Source organism: Vipera berus (assembly GCF_964194415.1).
Source record: "Vipera berus genome assembly, chromosome: 4".
Lineage (NCBI taxonomy): Eukaryota > Metazoa > Chordata > Lepidosauria > Squamata > Viperidae > Vipera > Vipera berus.
The window spans coordinates 58810600-58834592 of NC_138206.1; the positions used below are offsets into that span (position 1 = coordinate 58810600).

At 42.5% G+C, this 23993-nt stretch overlaps 1 protein-coding gene across 1 annotated transcript in view; it reads left to right on the top strand.

Annotated features, from left to right (window-relative positions):
* The first annotated feature begins 14310 nt into the window (after nt 1-14310).
* AGPAT3 (1-acylglycerol-3-phosphate O-acyltransferase 3) overlaps nt 14311-23993 on the top strand; it is a 96097-nt gene continuing 86414 nt past the window's right edge. Inside the window, exon 1 of the mRNA XM_081326498.1 lies at nt 14311-14603. The gene's annotated coding sequence lies outside the window, so the exon portion shown is untranslated. The remainder of the gene's footprint in view (nt 14604-23993) is intronic.

The window sequence follows — 23993 nt, forward strand, 5'->3', positions numbered from 1 at the left end:
TGGCTGTGGAGCAATTTTGCGGGGGGCCCTGGCACGATCCAGGCTCCGGAGGTTTGGAAAAGAGAGCTGTGTGGCGGTAAAATTGCTCCGTGGCCATGGATCCAGTCTCTGGAGGTCTTTTCTAGGTCTCCGGAGCCTGTATCAGGATGCATGGGGGCCGCAAAATTGCTCCCCGGCCATAGGCCTGGGCGGCAGAGGTCTTTTCCAGGCCTCCGGAGCCTGGATCCAGATTCTGGAGGCACATTGAAGCATCTCTTGGCTTCGGTTTGGTTTTCTGTTGCAGAAAACAGAGGCCTAAAAAACCTTGAGATCACACGAGATCAGTAGTGTGAGATCTCGCTCCACTGATCTCGTGTCATCTTGCATTATTCTCTGCAAATAAGCCAAAGGCCTGGAGCAGTCAAGAAAGTGAAGATTCTCCATCTTCGCAGGGTGAAGGCCTGGTGCCTAGGGAGACCCACGGCAGGGGTAGGGAGGGAGGGAATAACCCGGTTGAGTGTTGCAGAGCCACTGCGGTCGCTCGTAAGGATGAACAACTGCTATGGTGCTGCAATACTCATAATTTTGGGACTTGCTCGTAAGCACTAGAGGGCGCTCATCACATAACTTTGAATGAGCATTAAATGAACGCTCATAATTCGAGGATTACCTGTAGTTACAATTTTAATTCATTGTAAATGAAATGAAATCAAGTTTAATTTTTTTTCTGGTCCTACCCTGAGTACAACTTTTAAAGACTATGGTGGGTTTGTTTGTTTTTTGGCTCCACTTCCAAAATGTACGGTCTATTCCAGGTCTGCAAGCAATTATTTCTTTTATCAGTAGATTTAAAAAAAACAATCTATTTCTCAAGTGGAGCATCCTTTCCAGTGACTTAACAAACAAGTCTATGGGGACATGGCAGGGCAGAGCAAGAGGACAACAAAACTAAAGCAGTGTTGCAACATTGTGATGTAAGCCCTGCACCTTTTGTTTTTGTGATGATATTGCACACCTGCATAAAAGGGAGGTGGCTCCTTCCCTGATAACATATGGAAGTCTCTCAAAGCTAGCCTATGTCATCATCAGTGGGTTTAACAAGTAAAAACTATTAATCATCTTTATCATTCATCTATAAATGATAGAAAGTTTCTCCCCTCCCCCGTGCCATCACTGAGCACTTAATTCCCATATCACTGTCTAATTTCTCATTTTTTTCTCATCTTCCCTATTTTCTCCTATTGGTTTCTTATGATTTATCAATTTTTGTTTGATACTTATGATTAATAATTGTAACTTTATGATCTATGACCTATTACTTGCTGTTATATGCACACTGTGAGCTTATGCACCAGAGACAAATTCTTTATGTGTTCTTTATACGTGGCCAATAAAGAATTCTATTCTATTCTATTCTATTCTATTCTATTCTATTCTATTCTATTCTATTCTATTCTATTCTATTCTATTCTATTCTATTATTCTATTCTATTCTATTCTGGACTAAGAAAGATGGATTTAGTTCCCCAAAATTATCTGATTTGCTAGCCAACCCAATAACACCAGAGAAGATAAACTTTTGCTTAATTGAGCCTTAACAGAGCCTTGGTGGAGCAGTGGGCTAATGCCTCCTTAAGTAACACCAGCTGCCTGCAATTAGTGCAGGTTCGCATCCCACCAGGCTCAAGGTTGACTCAGCCTTCCATCCTTCCGAGGTAGGTAAAATGAGGACCCAGATTGTTGGGGGCAATTAAGCTGACTTTGTAATAATGCCGCTTGGGGTGTGTGTGAAAGCCCTAATAAGCAGGCATATACATAGAATGAAGGCTACTGCTAAGCTTGTAAGCCGCCCTGAGTCTTCGGAGAAGGGCGGGATATAAATGGAATTAAAATAAAATAATAAATAAATAAAAAATTGGCAAAACAAAGAGGCTGCTTTTCATTTATCCTCTGCAGTCTATGAAACTGTGAAGATAATGTTCAAAGGAAGAAAGAGACAAAAGGCCTGCATAACAACATTTGTTCGCGAGATTCAGATTCTCTCTAGACATCATCACAATACATTCTGAAGAGATTCTGAACCTCAAAATCTTAATCTAGTTTGTAACTATTTTAAAGTAATTTCATTTGGAATTCTGTTATTAGTGTTCTCCTGTTTTCCTGTATTCCTCATTTCCCTTAAACTCCTTTTTATATCTATTTGGCTTCTAAAAGGGAACGTTATTAAATTCTTATTTTTAAAAATTCCCACATGTGAGAAAGTATGTTTGTGCAATTACCACTGGTGTTTCTGAACTGGTTTGTTAAATGTATTGTTTTTTGGACTATGGGATCAAACGTTAAAGCATGCTCCTATATTTTTGAGAGTTTGGCTCAAGGAAAATATCTTCAGTAGAAAACCTAGAAGCTCTCACTTAGATAGACAAAGTTATTAGCTGTTTCAGCCTGACTAGTGGGAGAATTACTATTACTATTATAATTCTCTTTTTGGAAAATCTAGAAGAGACGGCCAGTGAAATCTGAAATCAGCTCCCCATATGTCTCCCACAATTATAATAAGGTACACAAATTTAAGCTTGCGTTAAAATATAGTCTCTCATTAACTTTTTTATTTAATATAAATCTCACCATAAGCAGCAAGATAAGAGTGCAATTCTTTTATAGTGTTTCTCATAATTTCATAGCCAATATGGGTGTAATAAGACTGAACTAGATAGTCTAGAATAGCACAACATGATAACTGTGACCCTGGGGGTTGTTACATCCTTTCCCTAATGTATCTTTGCTAATGCAATGATTCATTCAATTGTAAGGTACAGCAGAACAGGAAAATCCCCAACACTTTCCAGATTTGATTTGTAAGACCTCTAACTGGTTTCTGAATGTTCCCGTTATAATTCTGCCATCCCTGAAAAGTTCTGCAAAACTTGCAAGGATGCAGCCACCTTTGTCAATGCCAGATGCTGTTCTAAGGGTTCTGCTCTTTATACCAGAAGGAACTGTGCGTGTATGAATGGGGTAGGTGAGCTCAAGCACATGTATGGTTTGATGCATACTGGCTTGGGATGTTCCTGTTCCCATTTACTTTAGGCTAGGCTAGAGTCTCCAATATATTTGCCTGAAATTGAGGCAGTCCATTACTTTCAATAATTAATGTTAATCATTACCTAAATTAATGCAGCTTTTGGAATAGAAAGTTTTCCATCCCAGCTGTAAGAAAACATTGTGGTTCTGACAAAAAGCCCTCCTGTAGACTGGAAAGGTCAGGTACAAAAGGCACATAGGATTAAAGTAAGCTGAATGAGTACCATTGTTCCCAAATCTTACCCCTTACAAATAATCTGTGGAATCAGAACACAGGATTCAAAATGATTTATTAAAAACTCATAGCAATGTTTATTATATAAGCAGTATGTATTGGAGGGAACCCTACCAAAAAATAGTGAGAGATATTTCTGCAAACCAGAGGTGTATTGGTATTTAGATATCTCAGGAAAGGAGGGAAAATTATGCAGGCATATATATATGTCCAAATAGTAGATGATATAAGCATGCATATTCATAAGTAATGGCCCTAGGGTTACTTCCTGCCTTTCTGCTTTTACTTTCTTCAAACAGAGAACAATTGTGTAAGTGAAAAGAAACAGGTCGTGGGAATATCCTGATAAGACTTATTATACCAGGCTGGTGTAAGCTGCTCCAAGGCTAAATTCCTTATGTTTCAATTTTATCATGGTCCCATTCATTTGAAAATTCACTCTTCCCACAAGTGTTAAATTTAGATGCCTATATTGCAATTCTACCTTTTGTTTTTGTACTGATTCATTAGCCTCTCCCATGGTCCTATACATTTTTATTCTTCAGTGTCCCAATGTGTGACAGGGAGAGTTAATAAAATATCATATACCATAAAGAAAATGGCATACAAATCATGGAATTCTGCACTGAAACCTGTACTTGGCTAATCTTCAGCACATTTAAACACATATCTTACCTAACGGTACCACTGTATTACCACTGACCTCCATGTCCACACTGCCTTCTAGATGTGCTCAGATTAGAAGTTCTATTTCCTAGTGCAGAATCCTATTGAGAAAATCAAACTACTGGTATCTACTCTTCATTCAGCCTGATCTACAGATAATATTCCAGCAGGATTGTGAGCAGCAAAGTTGATGACAAATCCTTACTCCCACTCAAGCCATTTATATTTCCATGTAGAACTTGCCTGTCCTAAGACAAGCATCTTCTATTCACAATGGTTCTCTAATTTTAGAACTAGCTCCCTATCACTTCAAAGACTTTTGCTGTACTCTGCAAATCTGCAGCCAAAAAACTCATAAAACACACACCATGAACTGGATGAAAGGTTTCACTAGTCCTGCATTCCTAAAAGTGAAAGATGAATTAGAAAATGTGTTTTAGTTAGCTTACAATAGACACTGAAAACTGCTTACAACGATTTCTATAATTATATTTTTAAAAAGCTATTTGCCAATGACAGTCTATCATTTGTATTTGTTTCAGATCTTCCGGGTACATGTCAAATATGAGATACTACAGAAGTGTCCTAACATTAAAATTATCTGTCTGTTAAAACAATTAGAGAGAATGAGTTCTACAACTGATCTGAATGCTCCTTGCTAATGAAGACTAGTTCAGTTTTTCCAACCTGCGCAGTGCTTTTTTTGTAAAAGAGAAAGGTGCCGGAACTCACACGTCATACAAGCTGCCTTGCCTACCCTACAAGGTTCCATCCAAAAAAGGTGCCGGAACTCCGTTCTGAGCGTTCTATGAGAAAAAAAGCACTGAACCTGTCATTCCAGAAGGGATGGAACTTTAAACCCAGGATTTCCAATTAGCATGAGGTAGGCATTGTAATCCTAACACATCTGGAAGGCAGCAGGTTGGAGAAAGCTGTACTAACCTCAATCATTAATTTGAAAGCAATGAAGGCAAGTGCAATTCACTTTGCACTTGCCTTCAAGCAGGACACATATTTTCTTGTGTGTCCTACTTGTATATGCACTGGAAACATTTGTCTAGCCACACTTGAAAAAATGATGCTAGATTAGTTAGATATTTGTTTGACCTGCAGAAGAAGGGGTCTTATGTTATGTCCTGACCAAGAGAAAAAAGTGCAAGGTACAGTACAGTATTACTGTGGCTGGCATGGTTGGTTTAATTATGATTAGACCTGAATTGAACGGGTTTGCACAATACAGTAAGCCAAACTAATTACAATTTTGGTTAAACAGGTGTTTTTGAAGGTGCATGTTTCCTGCATTATCTTTATGTGTATCCAAACCAGCTCTTAAAATTCAGGCTTTATTCATTAGGCTAGACTGTATACTCCTGTATTCATCTTTCCTTTTTGACTTTTATTAGTCAAATATAAAAGCTCATTGTGTAAGCAAAATAATCTGACAGAATGTGTGATGACCCAGGGCATGGCACAGAGGCAAAACAGTCAACTGGCAGTTCAAACCATCCTTTATTTGCTCCAATTTCCCCAAATGCTCCCACGTTTCTGGCAAGCCACAGAACAAAGACGCACACACCTTCAGGAGCCTCTGGCTCTGGTTGCAAGTAGTTTCACAAGTTTTTCAGGCAGGGAAAGTGTGTGTATGGAACAAGTTAGATTAGAAGAGTATTTACTCAAGGCCACGGAGATAACGAGGAATGACACATACATCCAAAATCTAACGAGTCTGTGGAAATACAAGCTTGCCTAAGCAGTTTCAGAAGAGAAGCCAAAATTCAATCCGAGGTCCTTGAGCACCAAATCAAGTTTGTCAGCCAGTCCAATGGTCAGAGTTTATATTATATTATATATTATATTAATTTAATTTCTATACTGCCCTTCTCCCGAAGGACTCAGGGCGGTGAACAGGGCAATACATAAAAACAAGATACAAAAATTAAAAATTATTAAAAAGTAATTAAACAGTGCCCATAATAAATTAATACAGATTAACAGTTAAAATCCATTTATAAAATCCAACCCCATCCCATCAGGCCAGGCCAGCTTGTTCAAAGAGATGGGTTTTAAGATCACGCCGGAAGGAGCGGAGATCGGGCGCCATCCGGAGCTCGACCGGAAGATGGTTCCAAGGATCCGGTGCACCCACAGAGAACGCCCTCCCCCTGGGGGCCACCAGTCGGCATTCTTTGACCGGTGGCACCCTGAGGAGGCCCTCTCTGTGGGAGCGTACTGGGCGGAGGGAAGTTGACGCCGGCCGCAGGTGCTCCCCAAGGTATTCCGAACCCATGCCATGTAGGGCTTTGTAGGTCATTACTAACACCTTGAATCTCACCCGGAAGACAACTGGTAGCCAATGCAGCTCGCGGAGCAGAGGTGTGACATGGGAGTGTCGGGAAACTCCCAACACAACTGTCGCGGCTGCATTCTGTACCAGTTGGAGCCTCCGAGTGGTCTTCAAGGGTAGCCCCATGTAGAGAGCGTTGCAGTAGTCAAGACGAGAGGTCACGAGCGCGTGAGTGACCGTACGTAGGGCATCCCGGTCTAGATAGGGCCGCAACTGGCGCACCAGGCGAACCTGGGCGAAGGCCCCCCTAGTCATAGCTACTATATGATCTTCTAGGGAAAGTTTCAGGGTTTCCAAGCAGAAATCACAACACAGAACAAGAGATCAGAGAGTTGTTTCCAAGATCAGCAATGGCTGTGCCTTGTGGAGAGGGGCGGGGTGCTTTTCTCCCCAGTAGTTGAGCCTGCCTGTTTGTTCCCTCCTTCTCTCCACTCTCCGTGCTCTAGGATCAGGAGGAGGTGACCCTTGCTCATCACCTGAGCTCTGTCTCTCCTGTTCATCCTGTCCCAATCGTGAAAGGCCCTGGCCTGCCTCAGCCTGCTCTTCCCCACATTCCTCTGAAGCCACAGACACCTCTCCCTTGATCTTCCTCAGCTCCAGTTCCAGCTGATTTTCCTCAGCAGATTCAGGCTCCGAAGGGGGCATGACAGAATGTTCCTAGGAATTCCAAATTCTATTTCACTTTTGTAAGCCATACGTACAGAACCCCACAGCTAGATAAAAACTCTCCATTCTGTTTTGCACCTAAATGGGTTGTAAACAAATACAAATATGTAATTTCAACCAAAGAAATACAATTCACGGCTCACTTTGGAGGATCACGTAGGAGCTGTGACCAGGGGGGCTTTTGCCCAGGTTCACCTGGTGCGCCAGTTGCGACCCTACCTGGACCAAGATGCCCTATGCACAGTCACTCATGCGCTCGTGACCTCCCATTTAGACTACTGCAACGCTCTCTACATGGGGCTGCCCTTGAGGACCACTCGGAGGCTTCAGCTGGTGCAGAATGCGGCCACGCGAGTTGTGATGGGGGTTTCCCGATACTCCCATGTAACACCTCTACTCCGTGAGCTGCATTGGCTCCCGGTTGCCCTCCGGGTGAGATTCAAGGTGCTGGTGATGACCTATAAAGCCCTAAATGGCTTGGGTCCGGGATATCTGAGGGAACACCTGCTGCCAGCATCAAGTTCCCTTTGTCCAGTGCGCTCCCACAGGGAGGGTCTGCTCAGGGTGCCGCCGGTAAAAGATTGCCGGCGGATAATACCCAGGGGGAGAGCCTTCTCAGTGGGTGCACCTGCCCTCTGGAACCAGCTGCCCGTGGAGCTCAGGACTGCCCCCAACCTCCGTTCATTCCGCCGGGACCTGAAGACCTGGCTCTTCGAGCTCTCTGGCCCAGGCTGAGAATTTTAATTTTAATTTTAATTGGGGTTTTTACTTTTTTTAAGGGATTGATGTAATTTTTTAATTGTTTTTAACTTTTGTATTTCTTGTTTTAAATACCCTGTAAACCGCCCTGAGTCCTTCGGGAAAGGGCGGTATATAAATCTAATAAAATAAATAAATAAATAAACTGACAATATTGCTGCTAGTTAATATTTATCCCCTATTTATATAATAAATAAACTTTCATGACCCACATGGTTGTATAAGAATTTCCAGCAGCTTAGCGTTCCCTAAGTCTGAATAAAAATAAAAAGTTGATCTCTTGGCTAAAGACACAAAATTTGTCTTCCATGCCATGGTTCAGGTGAAGAAATGAATACTGAAATATTTAACAAGGTAATCATCAAATGCAGGGCTTTTTTTCTCATAGAACGCTCAGAACGGAGTTCCGGCACCTTTTTTGGATGGAACCTTGTAGGGTAGGCAAGGCAGGTTGTATAACATGTGTGAGTTCCGGCATCTTTTTGTTTTACAAAAAAAGTACTGATCAAATGCAATTCTAAAATTGTCCTGAAGGCATGGTACAAAATTAGAGGGCAGACCAAATTATTTTTCTTGAACAGCATATAAGTTGGGGCATTTTTAGCCTAGAACTAATTATTGTCTTTAATACGTTTTGTGGTTGTAAGTTTATTCAATTTTTCCTAGACGTAACTGTATTAGTGAGACTATTCCTAAAATAGTTGAAATATTACCTGGCCTCATTCTTTAACTCAGATTATATCTACATACACAAATGCACATAAAATGAGAGCATTTTTCTTACAAAATGGAAGTGAAAATTTAACTATATTTGTCATTATTGTTCGTTGATAACATACCTGAACATTGACACTAATTATAAGATGAAATCAATCAAAATTATTTGAACATCCCCACAGACAGATCATACACAGTGAGAAATCACACACATTTCAGACCCACATATGTGACTAAATGTTACCAGTGAGAAATAAGGAATACCGATCTTATAAGCAGTAACAGGAAAATCATTCTCAATATGACAAACCAAATTTGAGTCATTATCTGTTAGCATTCAAAACTTAATTTTAACACTTTTTCAAAGATCAAATTATTTTCCAGCAGTAATTATTTATTTATTCCTGCAACAATTACATTTGTTGTTCTTCACGTGTATGTGTATGGACCCAAATGTTTCCATTTAAGGCTATTTTCCTAATCATACTTGTTTGGGAGTTAATACTATTAAATGCATACAATTATCTGTGAATAGTCATGCAGAAAACCAACTGTTCAAAGCCTTGCACTCAAAGACTGAATAGAAGAGTGTCTTTGCCAGCCTACAGTGGCCAAGATCTGCTGGGCTGACCTCCTCCCCCCCCCAAGCCAAATAGTTTACTGAAGGACATCAGATGGCAGAGAAAAAAATTACTTCAACATCAGGAGAGCCAAGGAAAACACACAACTACTGTTATTATCAGATGAAGGTTAAATCATAACCACACAGCAACAATTAATTGTTAATTAGGATCCTAGGAAGTATGAGCGCAAGCGCCTGTGCTTTAGATCCACACCTTTCCTGGCCTGTGAAAGCTGCCTGAAGAGGGGGTGGTGCCACAGAGGTTTAAGGAGGCTGGGATCTGCCCTCTTCTTCAGAAGCCATGACAAGATTCCACCTGTAAATTTCCACCTGTCTCCAATCTTCCCTTTTGGCGGAAGTTTGCAGAGAAGGTGGTTGAGTGGCAGCTCCAGAGTTTTCCGGATGAAATAGATTAACTAGATCCTTTCCGGTCAGGGTCCAGGCCTGGATATGGCACGGAAATGGCATTGCTCAAGCTTTTGATGTTCTCTTGCAGGAGTAGAATGGGGTAGTGTATCCATCTTTGCTCTACTTGAGCAAGGCTCTCGGCAGCCTTTAATACCATCAACATGGTATCCTTCTGGAGTGGCTTTGGGAGTGAGCGGGCTCCGTGCTGTCCTGGTTACTTCCTTCTTCCTCTGTGGCTGCTCTCAGTGTTGACAGGAAGTGAGGAGTCCAGCCCTCATCCCCTGCTGTGCGGGGTCCCACAGGGTTTGAGACTCTCTCCACTTCTTTTTAACATCTAAATGAAGCCACTGGGTGAGATCATTCACCACCATAGACTGAGATGTATCATCGATATGCTGATGACACCCAGCTATATGTCTCAACCCATAATGAGTTAAGCAATGCTGTGACCCCCCCCTCCTCTTTTGCAGTACTTGGAGGCTTTAAGGGCTGGATGGGGAGCAATGGGCTAAAACTGACCTCTGGGAAGACAGGATGGCTCTGAGTTTGGTATTCTTTGGTCCATGGAGAATTGCCATCTTTGGTCTTGGATGGGATGACTCTGCCCCAGAAAGTCCCACTGCATAATCTGGGGGTTCTCCTGGACTCACCATTCCTGCTTGAGAAGCAGGTGGCAGCCGGGGCCAGGAGGGCCTTTGAGCAACTGCAGGTTGTGTACCAGGTATGTATCTTCTTGGACCAACAATCCTTGCTCATAGTCACTCATGTCCTGGTGACCTCCTGTCTTGACTATTGCAACACTCTACATGGGGTGGCCCTTGAAAAGTATCTGGAAGCTTCACTTGGTTCAAAATGCAACGGCCCAATGGTTTTGTGCAGACCCAGGTGTGCACATGTCACGTCTCCTGCAGCAGTGGTGGGGGTGGGGGGGGTGAGGTTGCATTGTCTGCCTATTTTCTTCTGGATACAATTCAAGTTGTTGGTTGTCACTTTTAAACTCCTACATGGCTTGGGACCAGATTATCTGAAGGATAATCTCTTCCTGGTTACATCCACCTGACCTACCAGATTGGGGAGGCAGGGAATTTTGTGGGTTCCCTTCTCATAACAACATCTCCGGGACATTAGACTGGCCCCCATATTGACACTCTTTTGCAAGGCCCTGAAGATCTCGCTTTGCCAACAACCCAGAGGGATAGAGTCCATTAAGTGGCTTGTTTGATTGACTGCTGTTGCACGGGGTGGGGGAGGTTATTTTTACTATTATTTATTGGGTTTTTATTTTATCAGCTGTCCAGAGTCACTGAGACTCTGTGGGCTTATAGTGGGCGGCTATATAAATTCTCTAAATAAATAAATAAATCAAAAAAATTCTGTGTTTGCACCATCTGCTGAACCATTGACTAGTTTCAGACACTGCATAATAGGTTAATTGGTGGTTGACCAGAAACAGAGTTGGAAAAAAACATTTTAGTTATGGAATCCAACCTTCTCTTCAGTACAGGAATCTTAAAATAGTTCTGATAAATAGCAGTCTGGCACTTGAGCATATCCAATGGGGAAAGGTACCCCCCCTTCCCTAAGTAAATAGATCCACTCTCAAACCACTTTTACTGTTACAGATTTTTCCCCCCTTATCTCTTACATACATTCAGAATCTGCTTTCTGGTAGCTTATATCCATTACTTTGTCCCCTTTACTCAAGAATCATAGAGAACATAAAAACATCATAAAAAGAGCCTTGGTGGAGCAGTGGGCTAATGCCTCCTTAAGTAACACCAGCTGCCTGCAATTAGTGCTGGTTCGAGTCCCACCAGGCTCAAGGTTGACTCAGCCTTCCATCCTTCCGAGGTAGGTAAAATGAGGACCCAGATTGTTGGGGGCAATTAAGCTGACTTTGTAATAATATGCCGCTTGGGTGTGTGTGTGTGAAAGCCCTAATAAGCAGGCATATACATAGAATGAAGGCTACTGCTAAGCTTGTAAGCCGCCCTGAGTCTTCGGAGAAGGGCGGGATATAAATGGAATTAAAATAAAAAAATAAATAAAAACAGCTCATGACTTTCTTCTGTATGATCTACTTTCAGTATTTGAAGAGTGCTATCATATTACCCCTCAGATATCTTGATGTTACGGATGTCTGTTTTTGGATTTTGTTTTAAGTATCAAGTTCTTATGGGCATTGTGAATATACAGAATTCTCCTCTTCAAAGAAGACCTCTGGCAGGGCTAAAGTTCCCATGTGTAGAAACTCTACACATTTATAGTTCATATTCCAAGCTCACATCAAAATGCAGGCACTAGAAAAACATTTCTTTGAAGAGTGTAGCTGGAAAATTAAAAAGTTTATTCACATGATCAATTCAATCAATGTTTGATGGGAGCAAATGTCTGGAAGGAGCTGTCCTGGTTTATGCATACCCCACAGTATTAAATGCAGCTTACACATATTTAAATGTATATGTCAGAATTCAGTTATATTTCATTTCTATCTATCTCCTCTGATATAAAAACCAATTCTTACTATTTCCTGGATTCCATCATACTACTAAGGGGGAGGGGGGTATGCATGGGGGTTTTACTACTTTTACTTCGTCCATTCACTACAAAGTAACTTTTTGTTGATTCACTTTGGGTCTGCTAACCATAACAATGTGGCCATCTGCCTTTCATCCTATGCCCCTCTGACCTTCACCTCTTTACCGGCAGCGAGGGAAAAGTGGGGCGGGGAAGATGCAACACCTGGGATCTGGGTAAAGAGAGGATTGAATGATCCTGCGGAGGGAGGGAGCCGAACTGATGTTATCTTTCCTGGAGTTAACACCTAGTAATCTGCTGGTTTGAATCGCCCGGAAGAACTGCGGGGTGGGGTGGGGGGTTGCTTGGGAACATTTTAAAACATTGAATGGTGGGGGGATCCCTCAGATCCTGTCTAGCATGCCTATCAATTTCTCTTAATAAAAATTCCTGTTGCAAGAGACCGTTTACAAGAGTTCTGTTTTCTTAAGATGTAGATTGAAGTGGGTCCTTACAGTATATATCTGTGTAGACAGCAATCAAAACCAAGGCTTGCTGGTTGGTAAGACTGCTGACTAGTAAGCCCAGGGTTCTGTTCATACCAATTGGTAGTCGGAAGAACAGGGAAAAAGCCATAATCCCTTCACACTCTAGTCTACACTGATTCATTTAACTATCTGCTGATGATCTTGCACCAACCTCCAAACCAAGGGGTCAACTCTATTGAGTAGACTGAGGTTTGTGAATTAAAATTGAGTCAACTAAGCCACTAGTGCAGGGGTCTTCAAACTTGGCCCTTTTATGACTTGTGGACTTCAACTCCCAGAATTCCTCAGCCAGGCATGCTGGCTGAGAAAATTCTGGGAGTTGGAAGTCCACAAGTCATAAAAGGGCCAAGTTTGAAGACCCCTGCACTAGTGATTAACTTACAATGTCTGCTTCACACCATACAAAACTAATGTTTAATATGGCTTATTGGTCCATTGCACTCACAAATTATAATAATGCAATTGTGCGTACTTATTGCGACCAACTTAAACCACAGTATTAATACTACAGTATTTCAACGGCCTCCGTCCTTCCATTTTTTTATTCTTAATAGTGTGACCCACCCTGAAATAAGCATGTAAATCTACCAATAAATAAAGTGACCAATATAAACCTACAAGAGTCATACATATCTTTGGGGGGGAAAGTAGGTAGAAAGTATAAATGGGAAGCCTGCCTATCATACTTTGAGACAGTGCTTTTTTGTGGTATATTTATAGGTCTTTCCAGTGCTTTTTTGTTTGTAAAAGAAAAAGGTGCCGGAACTCACACATGTCATACAGCCCACCTTGTCTACCCTACAAGGTTCCATCCAAAAAAGGTGCCGGAACTCCGTTCTGAGCGTTCTATGAGAAAAAAAGCCCTGCTTTCAGATATTCACATCTGGGCAAACAGATGTGCATACTAGAAGTTGAGGGTGGCACCCAAGCTCCTCCCTCCGCTAGTTCATCTTCAGCGGCCAAACAGAACGAGTCGAGGGTACATGCTGAAGACCTCCTATTAACCCAGGCAAAAAGTAATCCAACCTCCTGGCATGAATGGGCGATGTCTACGAAGAGCGGGACCGGGCTGTGATGTGAAAATAATAATAATAATAATAATAATCACGTGAAATGAACCAAGCCGACCAAAGGCGCCTGTGACGCTTCCCCTAGCCCAGGGGTCGGCAACCTTGGCTCTTTTATGACTCGCGGACTTCAACTCCCAGAATTCCCGAGCCAGCTATGCTGGCTCGGGAATTCTGGGAGTTGAAGTCCGCGAGTCATAAAAGAGCCAAGGTTGCCGACCCCTGCCCTAGCCGCATTCCGCGAGCCTGGGAAGCAGCAGCTGCCGCCCTGCCGTGCAGCGCGCGAGCAGGGGAGAGCCGTCAGCGGCGCTTCTCCTACCACGTCTGAAAGCGGGACGCGGGAAGCGGGCAGCGGAGGTCGCGCCTGGCCACCCGCCGCGGCTCCAATCTCCAGGGCAGAGGGGCGCGGAGGGACGATGATGCTGGCGCCGGAGAGGCGCCTTTTTAAGTTAAACTCGTTTTCCCTCCTCCTCTCCCCCCACCCCCACCCCCCGACGACCTGCAAAGGCAGCAGCTCGACTGAAGCAAGGCTGCCGCTGCCGCCACCATGATGCTCCCCCCTTTCTTCAGCCGCCAGCCCCGTTCCCCTGCCTCCTGGTTCGGCAGGAACTGAACTGTCGTTGCACAGGAAGTAGCGCCTGCTGGGAGCCCACCCGGACACACACACACACACACCCACACAACAGAGACACACTCGATCACACTCGCACAGGCAGCTGGTTCTGCTGCACTCTGGGCACAAGGCTTCATCCCGGCGCCGCTATAAGCAACCGGATTCCTTTACGCCCTTTTCCGGAGCGGCGTCCCAGCCTCCGCAGAGCAAAAAGCAAAGGCGGCCGCTCGGGTCGCCGGCGCCGAAGAAAAGTGGGCGCGCGGCTGCTTTAACGGGAGAAAGACGAAGGGGCCGCGGCCGCGGCCGGATCGAGGCTCGGGGAGCCGAGCTGGGGAGCAGCCGCGGAGAAAGAGGTTCCGGGGGCGGCCAGGACTGCAGGTTTGTGCCGCTTCGGCAGGAACTCCTGATGCTGCAGCGAGGCCGGGCGGGCTGATGGGAGATCACCTTCCCATTCCGTCCCCCCCACCCCCACCAACAACCCCACCTCGTCGGGAGACGAGCTTGACTCGCTTTAGAGCTCCGACGATCCCCCCCCTCCGCCCCCTCTTCTGAGCGTTGTAGCCTCCTTTCTTCCTGCAAAGCCCTTCCACGCCGCCGTCTCTTTGCTGCAGTCCTCCCAGGATCCCCGCTCTCTACCCGGTCCGCTCCTTTTTGCCCGACTGTCGGCTCCCTCCGCTGGCTTTTACTTTGCGCGTGACCTTAATGGATTAATCCGCTTTTCCACCCTTGGCCAAAAAAAAAACCCACAAAACAACGGCGTGAAAGCTCCGGTTTCGCTTCGGTGCGTTTGTAAGGGGAGCGAACGTCCCCTCCTCTGGTAGTTTCGTCCTTTTCTCCGCCAGCTTCCGCTCGGTGGGTGTATGTGGCTGCCTCTGAGGGGTTGCTTGTACGTGTGTAAGCGCGCGTGTTACTTTCGCGTTGAGTTTTTCCGTTGAATTGGAGGCGTCTCGTTTTCATTTGCGCAAAGCCAGCGCATCCTATATGGTTGACACGCCACGCCTTGGTCCTATAGCCGTTCAACGTGTCCTCGTTTGCTGTCTGTGAAAGCTCTGCCTTTTCTTTCTGCTCTTCTTCGTTGCTTCTTCGCACGCTTGGCTTGAGTTTGGTGCTGGCAAAGGGGCAGGCTTCTTGAAAGCTAGTTGGGACCATTACTTTGCATCTGATCTGTTTGCAGCCAAGGACTGCACTGTGGGGAGAATGCAATTACTGTAAGGAAAATGAGTGTTTTAGAATAATTAATGGCAGACTGAAAAAGGTTGTCATCCTTCATTTGATCCTGCCAGAGTGTGTCATTGTGTTCAGATGATATACATTATTAAATTAACCTAGTTGCTTTTGTTCACACAATACACTGAACTGTAAATTAATTATGTAGGCTAGAATCACATGATACATTAAACCATTAACTAGCATGTAGTATGAACCCATCTATATAGATAATTTGTGGTTTCATAGATTGTGCAAACACCCCCCCCATTAAGCATATGTTTTAACTTTCATCGTTGCACTTGTAATTAAAAATTTCATCTATGCCAATCAGCTGTGCATTATACTAACTAGCCTTGTAGCCTGTATTATTTGTGCTATGTAAGTAGAACTAAGGTTCTTGGAAGTGAATTATACTGAGTACAGTAGTTGCTGATTCATAATCAGTTTTCTCTCTTTCACACACACACACCCCTAGTATGTGAGTGCTACTGTATTTTCCAACTTTTAGCCTTTTATGCAGAGACAGATAATTTCTAAATAAATACAGTAAGTCATTCAGTGTTTGTGTAAGTTTATCAATACGGCATGCAAAGTTCTTTGATTACAATGTGTACCCAAAGATAGGGAATTCGCATTAAGGCCTTGGTGTTACAACATTCTTACTTTCCAATTCTCTTTATTATAGAGTCTTGCAAGCAAATGCCATTCCACCCAGAATAAATAAATAAATGTAGAGATAGAAATATATCTGAAAGAAAGTGGTAGGGCAATCTAGTTCTCTAATATTTAGTTTTCTAAATGAAACAATTTATGTAACAGGTGTTCTTATTTTTTTTCATATTTAGCACGGCCAAGTTGGATGGAGAACTGTCCATTCTGGACTCTGAAGTTGTGAGAGGAAACCCACAGAGAGGGAGCTGATATGAAGGACTACAGTGAAGGGGCAGTTTCCCAGGAAGTAGGGTGCATATTCAAAAAAAAAAAAGAAGTGGGGGCAAGAGGCAGCACAGTCTGGAGATGGACAGCCCATTAAGAAAGTGTTCAGATAGCCAATTTCCTAGCTAGGCTCATAATAGTAAGGATTTAGTCTGGAAAGATTCTGTCTATTATGTGTAAGTAAATAAAGAACAGAACTCTGGCTGAACTGCTCCACAACATTTTTGCACTTAGCCTAAAAAAAGATAAACATCAAGATAAACTGTATTTTGTCCTCGGCTACTTTTCTGAAATTAATAATAAAAGTTACTGGGTTGCATCCAGTTAGTTTCACAAGTCTCATTCAAGTGCTCAGGTTCATTAATTTCAACATACAGTATGTCCCATTTATTCAGTGGTTTTCAAATGAGATTCACTGTCCAACTTTGATGCCAAATACTTTCTTTTGACAAAAGTAGATTTCTGGAAGGGGTGTTTTTTTCCTGCTTCCTACTCCTCAGGTATACATGTAATGTGATTAATGTTGGTTCCCTGTGTTCCGTGGGTTTAATCTTGATGTTAACAAGAATTTTTTTGCATTATTTCTTATGTTTTCCACATCTATTGTATAATGCCATTGTGTACTAGAGCTTAGTTTGCTTTTAACTGATTTGCCATATATTTTTACATTTTTTCTTGAATGTTACTGGAGTGTGTGCATTTTATCTCTTGAGGCTCATGCAGTTAGAATTTTGGTCTAAAAATTTATTTCAGCAGTTTCTGAGAAATTGTGCATTTTAAAGTTTTGATTTCAGTTTAGTTTAATATGCTAACGAAAATGATATTTTCTATTTCTGAATTTCCAATTCTGAATTACCATTTGGCTACTCCAATTCATTTGACTTTCCAGATGATGGGTGTGTGATTGCATTTGTTGCTTGCTACTAACGGATGCAATTGTTGCAGGCACTTCAATAAATCACAGAAGAAATCTTCCAGAATCCTTACGTAATTATATATTTCTCATTGTCTGGCATAAATTCAAACTTTTTTTTTTACAAAAGTGTAATTAAAAAGATCTTGGAAAGACGTATTGGGGAACACATTGACTATCATCATCATCATCATCATCATGCCAGTTTGGTTTGTTAGTTAAGGCTAGAAACCAGGAGACTGTTTTGTTCCTGCCTTAGGCGTGAAAGCTGGTTGGTGACTTTGGGCCAGTCATTCTCTCTGAGCCCATTTATGTCAGGCTCTGGCGACAAATCAGTCAGCCAGTTGCTGTCACAACCAATAGATCAACACTTGGTTGATTCCCCCCCTCCCCAAAACAAACAAACAAACAAACCTGGACCCTGCTTTTGTGGAAAAATGCTAGGAAGAAAGATGTGTGCATATTTGGAGTGTATTTTTCTGTTTATAGAGATAACCTTATGAGAAAAGCTCTTTAAAGGTGCTGTATCTCATTATTGAACTTTGGAACGCGACACAAGTAGTTGGCTAACTAGATACCTTGGATCAGATTGGTCACGGCATAGACAAACATTCAAACATCTGTTACAATATGTTCTAGCTCTTCTAGGATCAGTTCTGTAATCTCTTGGGTCCTGGCCGTCTGCTTCTATGATCTTGTTTTTGTTCACTTTTTGGTTATGAACCCCTGGGTTTCCTCAGGTTTTTACAGTAGCTTCTCATTCACTTTAAAGATTCCTCAAAAGATCAGATGCCCAAGTATTCCTGTTAGCCTTAATAAATTCCTAATTTGGGCATCAAGTCTAGTGAAGCAAAAGCAAATGTTGTTCTTATGTTGTTTTGTTCTTTCTATTATCCATCTTATGTTAGCAATTTGATTTTGTGTCCTTCTCTGAAACCTGCCTGTGAATCTGACCTCTCCTGTCCCCCCCTTATTCTATTCTTTGTAAAATCTTAAGCAAAACTTTGTTGAGAGAAATTAGTGCTATGGTTTGATAATTACTCATTTTTCTTTCAGTTTGGTTTTTAGTATAGAATATATTTAATATGTTTGAATGTTTTCATTCTCTAGACACGTAGCATAGGTGCATGTTTGTTGAAATAAAGCTATTCGTTTAACTTCTTGTATGGCTTTAAACAATATTTCAGGGTTTCCTCATGTAACAATGTATTTATGTCCTATAGTAAAGAACTTTTATATAATCTTTCCTGAATGTATTATCTCTAAAAAGGTAAAGGTAAAGGTTCCCCCGCACGTCCGTGCTAGTTGTTTCCAACTCTAGGGGCCGGTGCTCATCTCCGTTTCAAAGCCGAGGACGTCTCCGTGGTCATGTGGCCGGCATGACTAGACGCCAAAGGCGCACGGAACGCTGTTAGCTTCCCACCGTAGTGGTCCCTATTTTTCTACTTGCATTTTTTACGTGCTTTCGAACTGCTAGGTTGGCAGAAGCTGGGACGAGTAACAGGAGTTCACACTGTTACGCGGCACTCGGGATTCGACCCGCCAAACTGCCGACCTTCTGATAGACAAGCTCGGCGTCCTAACCCACTGAGCCACCTATATATTAATTATTGTTACTATTATTATTATTATTATAGTAATTATTATTACTCTATATAGTAATAATAGTACTTTCTCTACTGTTTGTCATTGCATTGATTCCTCTGTGAACTATACTGAACAAGTCAGGTTATGGTTAACAAACATAACAAACATAAACATCTGCTGGGCTCTCCCACATCCTTTACATGATGATCTGAAGTTGAAAAGAAAAGCCCATCTGAAATGGAATCTCTCTGAATATATAGCCAAGGTATTGCAGTGGAATTTGGACTGGAGAAATGTGCCATCCTTACCATAAACGGGGAAAATAGTGGAAACAGAAAGAATCAAGATACACTGGAAATAACTTCAAGAGTCTGGATGAAGATGATCACTACCAATACTTGGACATTCTTCAGGCTGACAATGTCAAGCCTACTGAAGTCAAGAGTGAAGCTTTTAAAGTTCAAAGTTGGTGAAGGAAATGCTATCAAAGTAATTAATATCTGGACAATTCCAGGCATTAGATATACAGCTGGCATAGTGGAGCGGCCTCAAGCAGAATTAAAAAACTTGGATAAGAAAAAAATTAAAAAAAAAACGACAGTCACACAATTCATTCACACAATGATGTACTTACCAAGGAGTGTATGTGGAGATAAAATACTGCAAGTATACCAGACAATTGAAGAAGAATTAAAAGGACATTGGAAGAATATCTGAAGGATAGTGAAGAAGATGTACTGTACTGAAGTTAGTACACTAAGAAGGTTTACTGTGTATCAGAGAGACCAAAGTGGCTTACAAGAAAGACTAAGTGAAGAATAGAAAAGAGATATGGCAAGGCAAAGTACTTCATGGACAATACACACACACACACAGAGAGGACAGGACAAGAAGATTTGGCAATGGCTAAGGGCAGGAAAGAGGCAGAGGGATTAATTCTGGCTGCACAAGACCAAGCCTTAAGAACAAATTCATATAAAGCCAGAATTGAGAAGACACCACAGACAGTAAATGCTACCTCTGCAAAGAAGCTGAAAAAATAGTGGACCACCTAGTTAACTGCTGCAAGAAGATCGCACTGCCTGACTACAAGCAATGGCATGACAAAGTAACAACAATGGTGCATTGGAATATTTGCATGCTATTAATAAATAATTGTAATATTTAATATTGTTAAACAAGAATATCTGCCTATCCCAGGTCATTGGGAAGGACTTGATAGTGGACAAAAATGCCAAATTCAGTCAAAACATCAGACTGACCAGCCATAATAATAGTATGCTGCCTTATACCCAGTAAGTCTAGGGGGGGGGGGTTACAATTGTTAAAAACTTTTAAAACCAGAAATAGTACAAAAGCACACAAGACAAATGGACAAGGATGGCAAAGAAAACAACCCCAGAGGGAAACAGAAAGAAAGGGACATCAGTCATCCTCTCCAAAGCCTGGGCGATGATCCAAAGTTTCAGGACTCTTTGAAATACCAGTAGGTTGGTATCCATTCATATCTTGGACATTTTATTCCAAAAGGCAGGTGCTGCTACAGAGAACACATGATATCAAGATCCAGAAATTGGCATTGTTTTAATTGATGGAATTTAGAATGGGTCAACTCTGCCAGTTCAAACCAGCCAGGCAAAATATATACAGATATATACAGAGAGGTTTCAGTATTTCCCATCTCCTAACCTTATCTTGATTTTTCATCAGATACTTCGGTGGTTTCTGTTGAATCTTCCTATAAGGAATGAAACTAAGGAGGAGGGAACAGTGGTTCCCAGGATATGTGTGTATATATAATGTATACCTCATATACTGTATATCTTGTCAGCAGTAAAAAGATTAATCTACATTAATATACTTGCCTGAGGTGTATCTGAGAGCTTCTATTGAATAAATGTTGGCTATTGGGTGAGCCTTGTACCAAGCCTTACAATTCTTCCTAACCTGTGAAACTTGCCGTAATTTATTTCATCTTCTAAGAAACATCTTCCATTTCTTGTTTCCCCCCCCCTCTTTGTTAACATTGGTCTTGGTCAGACATATCTTTTTAAGCCTTTTACTTTGGAAAGTCACATAAATTATTCTGTCTCAAGGCTTTTGTTGTTTAACTTTCTTCAGCTATCGTGATAGCTTCTTTTGATAGCCACTTCAATCTTGCTATTTTAAAATTTAGGATTTTTTTTTTCATTTTTCACAATGCCTCTTGGCTGAGGTTCTGTTTCACATAAATTTTCCTTGTCCTCCATAGCAAATTTCCATGTGCTTTCAGATTCAAAGGCAAACTCTGTTTCAGAGCATACAGAAAACAAATTTCACATAGCTTCTATTTGGAAGTCTTTAAAGCAGCTGTGCTTTTTTACAGGATATCACAGCTGGTCTTTGCAGAGGCAGTACAGTCCCAAAGAAAACTGTGTTTGGTTTAAACTGTGCCACCTGTGTGCCCTTACACATCCTGAAGCAGCTAATTACCTTCAAATCTTAAGGGCTGCCAGCCCTCCTGGGTAACCAGATGAGCTCAATTGTATAAGGCTACATTAACAGAATCTTACAAGTCTAAAAGTACAGATTTCCTGCCTGCCACTTTTAGCTGCTAGATCAGTTAGGATGAATATTTTCTCCGTTTGTTTCTTTGATGGTTAACTGATTGGGGGGGGGCCTATGGCGTCTCTGGTCTGATAGGTTTCCTAGACAGTATCTCCTTTTTCTTTTCTTCAAGGTTATGCATGTATTCCATAACAAAGACTGCACAACTTGAAGACTGCTCCGATTTTCTAAGTTTAACCCATATATACAACACCAGTACATTAAGTTTTGTTCTACAATCTGTACTTTTAAGTATCTCAGCTAGTTGGATTGTACAATCTCCACCTTCTGTTTCCTTTACCACACTACCCTGCTTCATAAGCCAATCCTGGTTGCCTTTGGGAACAGCTTTTAAAGCAGGGGTGTCAAACTCAATTTCATTGAGGGCCGCATCAGCATTGTGGTTGCCCTCAGGGGGCCGGGTGGGTATGGCCAGGGTGGGCGTGGCCTACTGGATGGGTGTGGCTAGAATGCATATGGCCTACTGGGTGGGCATGGCCAGCTCTCCATCGTTGGCATCAAGGGTGCCTATGGGGGCCTGGGCAGGAGTGGGACAGATCTGAGGGTCTCTGGCAGAAGGTGGGTCTCTGGGCCAGGGCCAAGGCAGTGGGGGCCGTTCCCTCACTTTTTCCAGGATGGCTTCGCGGGCCACATGAAACCACTTCGCAGGCCAGATCCGGCCCCCGGGCCTTGTGTTTGACATGTCTGTTTTAAAGCAACCACTTGAACCACTAAAAGATGCAGCTCTTTAATGCTTCAGTGAAAGGTGCTTTGTATAGGATTTTGTGCATTGTGAAGCACCTTCTTTGAAAGGTTTGCACAAATGTGTGTGTATGTGTGTGTGTGTGTGTGTGTGTGTGTGTATATATATATATATATATGTAGATCTAGAGTCTCGGGTTTCTTCCCGCGTTCCTTTCATCTTCAGAAAGTTGTGGCGACGTTTCGACGAAATCCCATCCGTCATCATCAGGCCGGAGTGTTCCTCCTGCTGCTTCCAGGAGCAATGCGTGGTCTGGCTGTTCCTTTCCTTCCAACTGCCGGTGGGGCTGTGTTCTGAGGCGTGGCTGTCTTCTGATTGGGTGGATGCGTGGTTGTCTTCTGATTGGTTGGAGGCGTGGCTGTCTTCTGATTGGGTGGATGCGTGGTTGTCTTCTGATTGGTTGGAGGCGTGGCTGTCTTCTGGTTGGGTGGGGTGTGTTCTGAATGGGTGGGGTTTTTTGTTGTGTTGTAATATCCTGAGTGTTGTGATTTGGTGTCCTGAGGAGTGGGCTGTGTAGTGGCCTCCAGAGCTTTGGTTTGGCTCCGAGTTCGAGGACCTGCTATGTATCTCTGGTATGGGTCAGTCAGGTTCGTGTGTGCGTTCTTCTGTTTGGGTGATGGCACTTTTGCTTGACTTGTTCTGTCTTTTATGTGGGAGAGTTTTTGTTCTGGGTGTGGATGAGTCTTGCTGGGGCTGGTGGCATTTGGGGTTGTTTGTTGGTTTTTTAAATCCTTGTTTGCTGAAATTCGTTTCTCTATCAATGCTGGTTTCCAAATGGCATGTAGGCGGGAGGTGTCGTCTCGCTTGTTCATACTGTCTGGGTGTTTTTCTATTTCAATGGCTTCTCTGATTATTCTGCTATTGAGATGTTCTATTTTGGCGATTGTTTTTGTACCTTCAAAATTGATGTTGTGTCCCGTAGTGTTTATGTGTTGTACTAGTGAAGATGTGTGATCTTTCTTCTGTACTGAGTTCTTATGTTCTTCTACACGTACCTCTATTCTTCTGTTAGTCTGTCCGATGTATGTTGCTGGACAGGAGGCGCATGGGATTTGGTATATGCCCTGGTTTTCCAGTTCTATTTTGTCTTTGGGGTTTCTCAGGATGGTTGATATCTTTCTGTCAGTGTTAAATGCGGTTTTGATGTTATGTTTGCGTAGTACTTTACTGATTTTGTCGGTTGTTCCTTTTATGTAGGGCAAGATGGCTCGTCCGTTGTTCTGTTCTTCTTCTTGGATGTTTTTCTGTTTCGGAGTCCCCTGCTGAATCATATTGGTGATTTTGTTTTTTTGGAACTTGTTTGCTGTCAATATGTCTGTCAGGGTGTGTAGTTCTGTTTGTATATGTGTTTCATCCGCAAGGCATCTGGTTCTTGTTATTAGTGTTTTGGCTACTGAATTTATTTGTGCTGGGTGATGATGTGATTGCGCATTGAGGTAACGGTTGGTGTGTGTTTTCTTTCGGTATTTGGGCATCCAGATGCCCAAAACTATATGGCCTCCCCAAAATACACAAAGATGGAATCCCACTAAGACCCATAGTAAGTTCTATAGGCTCACCACTACAAAACTTAGCTAAATACCTAGCAAAACAATTACAACCTCATGCAGAAATGGCAGCTTCATATGTCCAAAACTCATACCACTTTATAGAATTAGTGAAAAATCTACAGATAGACCAAAAAGACTTGCTAGTCAGCTTCGATGTGGTATCACTGTTCACCCGGGTGCCAGTCCAAGAAGCTCTATCAACAATAAGAAGCAAATACCAACCA